General features: G+C 40.6%; 1 long non-coding RNA gene across 1 annotated transcript in view; it reads right to left on the reverse strand.

Annotated features, from left to right (window-relative positions):
• Positions 1–9475, reverse strand: part of LOC102728382 (uncharacterized) — a 75887-nt gene that overhangs the window by 60146 nt on the left and 6266 nt on the right. The window contains exon 2 of the long non-coding RNA XR_014139217.1: positions 246–468. This is a non-coding gene — a long non-coding RNA (uncharacterized LOC102728382). The remainder of the gene's footprint in view (positions 1–245; positions 469–9475) is intronic.

Genomic DNA, 9475 nt, shown 5'->3' on the forward strand with positions numbered 1-9475 from the left:
TGGATCATATATTTAAAAGCAGAGGGAAGAAAAAAGACATACCATTCTAGAAATGTCTAGCAAGCAAATACCCCAAGAATATTTATCCAAGTGGTTACTCTGGGATATCTGAAGGGAAATGTGAAAGCAATTTTCTTGGCTATCATCACTTTAATATGAAATGTAAACCCCAAATACAACCTCAGGCACATTCCTTTAATTTGGGGAAAGTAGTCGTGCTTAGGGAGCATGGACAAAGCTCTTACCCGGCAAGACCATGGTCTGCGGAGCCGCTGCATCTGTACTCAAGCAGAGACGTCCACCTTTGGCTAATCTATCACAGAGCAAGGTGATATGTTTCTTCAGTCGGCTTGTGTCTTTGGGTATGTTCAGCTGGCTGCTGAGGTTCAAAGCCTGCTCCTTCGAACTCTTTGATAGGCAAGTCTTCAAGAGGTGGGAAATGGCAGCATCCACTGTTTCTTCCCAGCCCTGGATGCAAAAACCAATTTTGAATTTACCCAAAGATGAAAAATGAGCAAAGGAGGCACTTGACTGTTAACCAGGTTATAAGATGGCGTGTTTATATCCAGTGTTGGAGGCCTTTCGAGAATTTGCTTTCTGGACTATTTCATAATAGTCTGGTTTCAAACTCTAGCTCTGTCAGCTGTTTGACCTTGAGCAAGTTACTTAATTCCTCTTAGCCTCATCCTTATCTACAAATGAGGATACTAAGAGTCTGCAGCTCCAAAGGCTGAGGTGATTGACTGAGATGATATAGGAAAATCATTTAGCCCTGTGCCAGACATAAGTCATAAATAACAATAACAATAATCATCTCAGGTATATTTGATGATCTGGATCCTGAAACTGCCAGGATTATACTTCATTTGTTTTATCTTTCTGCTCAAGGAGAACTGGCCAGCACAGAAAGGACCTTTTGAGATCTTGGGGGAAACTGGAATGAAGAGAAAACCCCGGTGTCTCTCTCAGCTACTGGTCCCACAGCCTTGGGGTTGCAGGCAGAAACCAGAGGAGCTTATTTCAAGAGGAATTTTGTGACACATAGCCTCTCCAGTCCCACTTCACTGCCCAGGTGATAAAAAATGACACAAAATGAGGAAGTGGGCTATAAACCCCGCTTTTGCTGGGACTAGTATGGCTGTGCTACAGTGAAGACCTCGAGAAGTGCAGTGTCACCTTACCACCGTGAAGGCTGCAATCCTAGGAATACCAATGCTGGGCAGGGACCTCATCATCATCATAGAGGGTACCAGCACCAGCAGGACTGGCATGAGGAGGCTCCACCCTCAGGTGGGTTCAGATAATAACAGAGCAAGAAGCAGGAGGAGTCAGCCCATGAGCTCCCATTGGGCATGGCCAGGCAGTCCTAGAGATAGCTGGGAAAGATTTTTATAGAGGTCCAGAGGTCCTAAGCAGCACAATAGGCAAGCCTAAGTGAAATCTGGGTATTGTTGCCAGTGTGAATCCATTTGTACCCAGAGGTTGGCAAAACCTAGAGCACCATGGGCCTGACAATCAAAATGAAACTATAAAGGAAGACACTGAATGAATTTATTTGCATAGAATGCTACAGAATAGTCCAAGCCCTTTATATAAGAGGTAAGAAACCTGAGACTCAGATGGAACCCCTGGGAAGCCTACAGTTAGCACCGCTCCATCCTCAACCTTAACAGCTAAGCCACCTTTCAAATACCCAAATTGGATTAGGTTACTTCTCACCCTGTGCTGTAGGGGTTGGCTGCATGTTTAGTTTCCCCATGAGAGTGCCCGGAGTTCTCTGCACCCCGAGCACTACGCTTGATAAACAGAGGGTGATCAAGAAATGTGTTAGCTGGACAGAGAGATGGTAAGACATAGAACTAGGCTGGGAGGACTTTACAGATCCAGTCTTGTGGGATTTTCCTAGGACCCTGTTTGCAATAGCAACCATCTGCCTAAGCATGGTTGTCTTCACAGTCCAAAATTACTACTTTTGGAGGCAGTTCACTCCTTCCAGGGACATGTGTAACCAGTAGAAAGCTATTCTTATAGTGAGCCAAAATCTGCCCCGTTGGCCCTGAGTCTATCCTCCAGAGCCATGCACAATAAATCTAACCTCTCTTCTACATGATAGCCCTTTCTATCTGTGAAGACAGCAATTCTGTACCCTCTCCTCCAGAATAAATGACCTCAGTTCCTCCAGCTCTTCCCTATATAAACATGGTTTCAAGTTTTCTCTCCGTCCTGACCACCTGTATTTGAATGAGCTCCAAATTTAAACAATTAAAAATTGATACAGCTAACGAGAGAACCCCAAACTGACCCCCAAGACACCAGGCTGGGGTTGGGAGTGCAGGGTAGGAGAGAGCCATCCCTCCCATTTACTGGGAATTCTCCCTGCCAGCCAGGTCTTTGGTTGCCTCTGATCTCTTGACAGCTGCCTCAACTCTTGATTCACAGTGAGCAACCAGACGATTAAACTCTAGACCTTTTCCATACTTGCCACATGTCTTCCTTCTGCGCTTATGGAGTTGGTTCTTTAGACCTAAGTGTGAACTCTCTATATGTCCACTGGAGAATTTCCCATTAATTGCCAAAATTAAGGGTTTTTACCCTACTGAGGCATTATAGATACCACTGGCTAAATTAGGATACAAATTGATTACAACAATCTTGAAAATCCTTTCAGGAGATGTCAAAGACTGTGAAAAGAGCTTCCTACCCCAAACCACTGAAGGATAATAAACCATTAATTACCACAAAGACTCTCTATACAACAATCCAAATCTAAACTAGACCAATACCTAAAATTGAATTTGTATTTCAAGATAATAGGTTTAAGACAAAATAGTAAACCAGGTGAACCAGAGAACATATTTTTAAGTTGTTTTTGGAGCCACTGACAAAGAACTCCGGAGTGTAAGAAGGAAAGATCCTTTGTATATAATTTGGCATTTGTGTGCTCTGTGGTCATTTCAGCATTAAAACAGTTCCTACTATTTTACAGACTATTTGTTTAAGCAAACTACTGTTTTCATAAGTAGATTACAGTAGCATATTAGATAATTTAAGTAGATATGGCATTTAGTTAACATAGAAGTACTATGAATCTCCTCTCTTATTGCCAACTTGCAGATCAAGTCAAAACCATGTCATAGTTGGCATGGATATTTCTTTAATATAATAAGGCATAATGCCAATACTTCAGAAGGATTGCTACTAAAATACAGGATTATTATTTAGAAGGACTATATTGCTACATAAACTCAAATATGATAATAAAAGGAATGCTATGAGACAAATGAAGAGCCTCTGAAATGAGAGTTTTGTTAAATAAAAATGCAATGTGATAATTTACTGATCAAACACATAGCATAATTACCTCACAAAATGTGAGACAAAAATATGTGGAAATGTAGAATCTTCAAGTATGAGAAGCACGTTAAAGATAAGCTATTTTAACCATCTTTTTAGTGTTTGAATCCACCACCTTTATTTACAGCTCTTAAATGGACAAGTTTAATGTTCAGTTTTAATGTCTATATACACACACACACACACACCATGCATATACCTAACCTTTATCCTTTACAGCTGAGTATCAATTGTACTAATAATTTTGCCTCTTCTAATTGTAAGAGTAGAAGAAAATCTTAATTTGCGGAAAATTGTGCTAAAAGTGTCTGGAAGGGGAGAAAATACTAAGCATGTACTCTTCAGTAAGAACTGATTTGATTTTAGTTTTCAAATCCCAGCTATCTCATGTGTGGCTTTTAGAAAACAACAGCAGGTAGGAAGTTAAATAAAAAATGTGTGAATCAATCAATCAATTTAAGGGGCACCTGGGTGGCTCAGTCAGTTAAGCATCTGCCTTTGGCTCAGGTCATGGTCTCAGGGCCCTGGGATCGAGCCCCAAGTCAGACTCCCTGCTCAGTGGGGAGTCTGCTTCTATCTCTCCCTCTCCCCCTTCCCCCCTGCTCATGCTCAGGCCCTCTCTCTCTCTCTCAAATAAATAAAATCTTATAAATTTTTTTTAAATAAATTTAAATGTACATGTTACTCTGTTTTATCTTCTTTATAACCCCTGTCAGTTAGAAATTAATATATTTATTAGGTTTTTGGTGCTTGCTTCATCTAGTTTAGTATTGATAATTAGGGTTTTCCTTTGTTCCCAAGGTCTCAGCTCAACGCCATGTGGTAAGTTCACTTTTGTCTTAGCCCTTTCTACCTGAGCCCCTACACTGGGAGCCTGCTTACAATGTCACTCCTTGATGGACTGGGGCTGCCTTGCTTCTGCCAAATGCCCTCCAAGGAACCGGACCCAACAGGTGTGACCCTGCTGCTCGACTTCGCTATATGCCAAGTTGCCTGCTGCACGCATCCCCCAACAAGACTTTCCAGTTCTTAGCTTTCATGTTTCGCCTGCCTGCGTGGAGGCTGCTATACACCAAGCTGGTCCCAGATGCCTCTCTATACCAGAGTGATGTCTCATTTCTACGAGCCAGCTTTTTAAATTCAAGGCATTGGCCTCTCCTATCTGTTTCTCCTCCTGACTGAAGTCAGTCCACTGAGCTATGCTTTTTGCTATCCAGAGAGCAGGCAGCCGTGGCTGAGTTTCTGACTTCTGCTCTACCTGCCCTGCTACTCTGTACTGGTCACTATGCCTAAATACCAGCACAAGAAAGTGGCTTATGAGAAACAGTGAGAAGCAGCAAGTTTGACCACATTTGTAAAGTTTATTTCCTAGCATATCAACCAAAGTAGCCCAAAGAAAAAAGTAAACCAGAAGAGTATTCTCAGACCACCTACGCATTAAAACAACCTAGTTGAAGACAGCTGCCCCTAGGATAGTAGGTTCTGACTTAACCTCATTCACCTCAACTGTGCCTTCACTGTATGATCTCAGATAAATCACTTAATCTCTGCGGGCTACATCTCAGGTCTCCATAGAAAGGAATAACACTTTTTGCCATGCCAATGTGAATGGTAAGGCACTCTGAAATCTTAAGTGGAAGATACTATGAAAAAAAGCACATATATTCAATCCTACTTCAAAAAAAATTAGAAAATACAAATACACCATTGAAATCCAAAGTGCAAAGTAACATCTTTAAACTGTTATTCAAATTATAAATTCTACGACTTTATGATTACAATGGAACCACTACCACATTCTTAACTATAGTAGTATAGGGGGGAAAAAAACACAAAATGCCATTACCAACTATGCACCTGATCAGTTCTAAGGGAGAAAGGAAAGGTAAAAGAGGAGATCTGTCTAAAGCAGTAAATGGAGATTATGTAGCCATTGTCCAGGTTTCAGTTGAGGGGAGAAAACTCTCAGAAATATCTTACATTATATATTTGAAGGTAAAATAACCTTTACATCATATTCATTTATCTGAAAAATAAAACTGTATCAAAGAGGAATAAATTTCCTCCTGAACAGATGTAAAGGATTCACAATGAGAAGTCTTTGGTATTTATGATTGCTCCACGGAGTCTTATGGTCATTATTACTTTGTATTATATTGTATCATGTCATACTTAGCCAAGATAAGCTAAAAATAACCACAGGAAGGGTCAATGCAAACCCAAGTACAAATAAAACTTAGTGCTATATTTGTAAATTATACATTTTGGAAGATAAGAGAATTTTTCAGGATTTATCTAGGTTCAGGATATTTCCAAAGAATAGACCGTATTCAGTGAATCTTCCTCTCATGCAGAGGGCTCAAAATGTTGAGCTATTTACCTCTGAAAAGTAAAACAGCCCTTTGAACCTAAAACACAATAAAATAAAAATTTTTTAAATGATACCAAGCTGAAGGGGATTAAGAGTACATTTACGGTAATGAGCAGTGAGTAATGTCTACAATTGCTGAATCACCCTATTGTACGCCTGAAACTAATATAATACTGTATGTTAACCATACTGGAATTAAAATTCTAAAAAATAGAAAAAAATGACCAAAAAACTAACACAAACCTTTAAGAATTAAAAAAAAAAAATGACACCAAGCTGTATGGCCTCAATGGCATCTTAGTAAGTTTCAGATTATTATACTCAACAGTTTTTATAAAATAAAGCTTTGAAAAAAAATCAGCTTTATATTTTCCAACCTATCAATAATAAAATGAAACCCTTGCCAATCATTCTTTTTAAATTTTAAACTGAAGTGATTTATTGGACTTTGGAGTTCTCTATTTCTTTGTCATGAGTCAAAAGCTGTAAAAGTCTAATTCACATTTCAACCAAAAGGAGAACAGGGTACTGGGCTTATCAACACTGCTTTGTGAAAAATGAAGCATATTGCTTCCTAATGGATGACAATCTAAAAACTCTGGCAAACAGGGGCGCCTGGGTGGCTCAGTCGGTTAAGCAACTGCCTTGGGCTCAGGTCATGATCCCAGGGTCCTGGGATCGAGTCCCACATCGGGCTCCCTGCTCTGCGGGGAGCCTGCTTCTCCCTCTCCCACTCCCCCTGCTTGTGTTCCCTCTCTCGCTGTGTCTCTCTGTCAAATAAATAATAAAAATATCTTTAAAAAAAAAAAAAAAAAACCTCTGGCAAACAGAAAACAATTGACCTTCATAGAGTTTAGTTGCAATACAACCAGAAAGCATGAGGTTGCTTCAAACCAATGTACTCTGGTCCTGTTTCCTTAAGCTTATGTTTTGCATTTGATCTGTACTCCCATTCTGACCTCAATGCTATCTACAGATTACTTGAATTATCATAAAACTTGATCCTGGATAGCCATATTCATTTTAAAAATATTTTATTTATTTATTTGAGAGAGAGAAAGAGTACAAGCGAGAGACAGAGGGAGAGGTAGAGGGACAAGCAGACTCCCTGTTGAGCACGGAGCCCGATGCAGGGCTGACGTAGGGCTCAACCCCAGGACCCTCAGATCACGACCTGAGCTAAAGTCAGATGCTTAGCCAACTGAGACACCCAGGTACCCCTAGCCATATTCAGTTTTAAAATAAAACATCAATGATGTCCAATGGAGCCAATCACCCTCACTAAGCACTAACAACTGCTTCAAGAAAAGCTCCTGATCAACATGCACTATTCAGAAGCAACTTACAAAAAAACATTGAGACTGGAAAATCAAATTGATAATGAAGATTCCAGAGGAAAGTTGCTTCTAGCAATGGTAGATTAGGTAATTTCAACTAATTATCCTGTGGAAAATAATTAGAAACAAATATATAAAAATCATTTCTTTGAAGGTACAAGATAGGGGACAACGGAGGCCCAAGAAGGTGAGGTCCAAGAAAGTGAATCCTAAGTTTGATGCTGCTTTTCCCTCTGAGGTCATTAGCCTAATATGCATCACTTATCCTTCACTTATTTGCCATTTCATGCTAATGATTTATGCTTACTTATAATTTCCATATAAGAGTCAGCATAGATCATGAAAGGTGCATTAGCTTAGAAGTCAGAAGACCTAGGCTGAATTGTGGCACCTTCCCTTACAAGCTGTTCGTCTCTAGGAAGGTTATTTTAGTTCTCTGGGTCTTGGTTTCCTCATCAGTTAAAGACCAGAAAATGAATTTCCCTTGCCAGATGCTCACAGATTTGAGACATATTTAGCAATTGTATATACTTAATTCCATGCTATCATTCTTTCTTGTAAGAGTTCTCTCCAAAAGGTTATCTTTTCTGAGCTGGTTCCCATGAATAATAGCCCCAGAAATAACAGCAACGGCAGCAACAAGAGTAAAACCCTCTTATGTGCCAGAAAATATGCTGAAAATTTTACAAATATTATTTTGGTTAATTCTTACTATTATCCTATGAAGGTAGGCATTGCAACTTCCAACTAAGGCTCTAGATATAAAGTACTGCACCATAAAATGACACAATTATTAAAAGGAGGAGCTGTGATGAAATCCAGGACTGTGCGGTTCTAAATGCCCTGCTCCTTATCTCCCCATGCTCTAGATTTTGGAGGAGACAGAACAGACCTTTACACAGCTCCATGTCAAAAATAAGAGACTGGTAAAGGGTGGAGACGGGAGGGAAAAAGTCAAGAATGCAGGTTTCAGAGAAGAATTAAATTTGTTAACCTTTTCCTAAGATGACATTGAAAATTAACATCTGTCATAGCAACCAGGGAAAACACAAGTAATATTTTCAGAGATCAGCCTGAGATCTAAACCACCACAATTGCTTCATATACGATAGTTACTTAGATGGGTTGGTATATATGCTTGCATATTTGTTTGCTGTTTTTAAGTAAAGAAAAGTTACTTTCATCCTAAGAAAACTAATGAAATTAAAAAATAAATCTTGACCACTATGCTACAGAGCACTTCTTTCCCATTTCATTGTATGTCTTGCAATCTACTGTCATCAGATCACATTAGGCTCCTTTTACTAAACTGGGCTTTAGAAAATATCATATGAGGTCTTCTCCCAGAAAATTTATGGGCACAATTAACATATTCACAGAACCAAAATTTAAATCAGTATCTGGACTCAAATGAATAATCTGCATATAATTAAATAAGATTTTACTGCATATGATCTATGCCAGTTTGGATGAGTCAAACTTTCAGAAGAGTCCATCAAAGCTTTAGCACCTGGGTGCCTGGGTGGCTCTGTTGGTTAACCGACTGCCTTCAGCTCAGGTCATGATCCTGGACTCCTAGGATCGAGTCCCGCATCGGGCTTCCTGCTCAGCAGGGAGTCTGCTTTTCCCTCTGACCCTCCCCCCTCTCATGAGCTCTCTCTCTCATTCTCTCTCTCAAATAAATAAATAAAATCTTAAAAAAAAAAAAAAGCCTTAATCACCTGCATAAACTACTGAAACTGACACCTAGGAATGGTCTTAGGACACCATGACTCCTGAAACATAACAATGGTCAGACTTGACTCTGATGAGTCTGAATTATAGTTGCTTGTTTCAGGGACTCACTATTAAGAATACTTGAGAGGGCAGAGCAAGATGGCGGAGGAGTAGGAGACCTGGATTTCGTCTGGTCTCAGGAATTCAGCTGGATAGGGATCAAACCATTCTGAACACCTAAAAACTCAACAGGAGATCGAAGAAAAGAATAGCAACAACTCTCTCATCAGAAAAGCGACCATTTTCTGGAAGGTAGGTCGTGCGGAGAAGTTAATCCGAGGCGATATTTGGGAGGATAGACGGTGGGGGAGGGGCCTCTGTGGGCCGCTTCTGGCAAGTGATAGAGCCGCGGAGCACAAAATCGGAACTTTTAGAAGTCTGCTCCGCTGAGGGACGTCACTCCGGTGGCTAAGCGGGGGGTGGAACCCTTGCGGAACAGTGTGGTCTCAGTACCCTAAGGGTCACAGAAAGACCGGGGGTGCCTGAGTGCAGCAGAGCTCCCAGGTGCCGGAACAGGGAAGGCAGCTGCAGAGATGGAGCCGAGGCGTGGGCTCTCAGCTCGGCGTTGCCATAAACCGTGATCCATGGCACAGTAGGGCCCCTGCTCCTCCAGCAGGGACCCAACAAGCGGCAGATC

Source organism: Leptonychotes weddellii, chromosome 12, assembly GCF_054177405.1.
Source record: "Leptonychotes weddellii isolate Sample4059 chromosome 12, ASM5417740v2, whole genome shotgun sequence".
NCBI classification, from domain to species: Eukaryota; Metazoa; Chordata; class Mammalia; order Carnivora; family Phocidae; genus Leptonychotes; species Leptonychotes weddellii.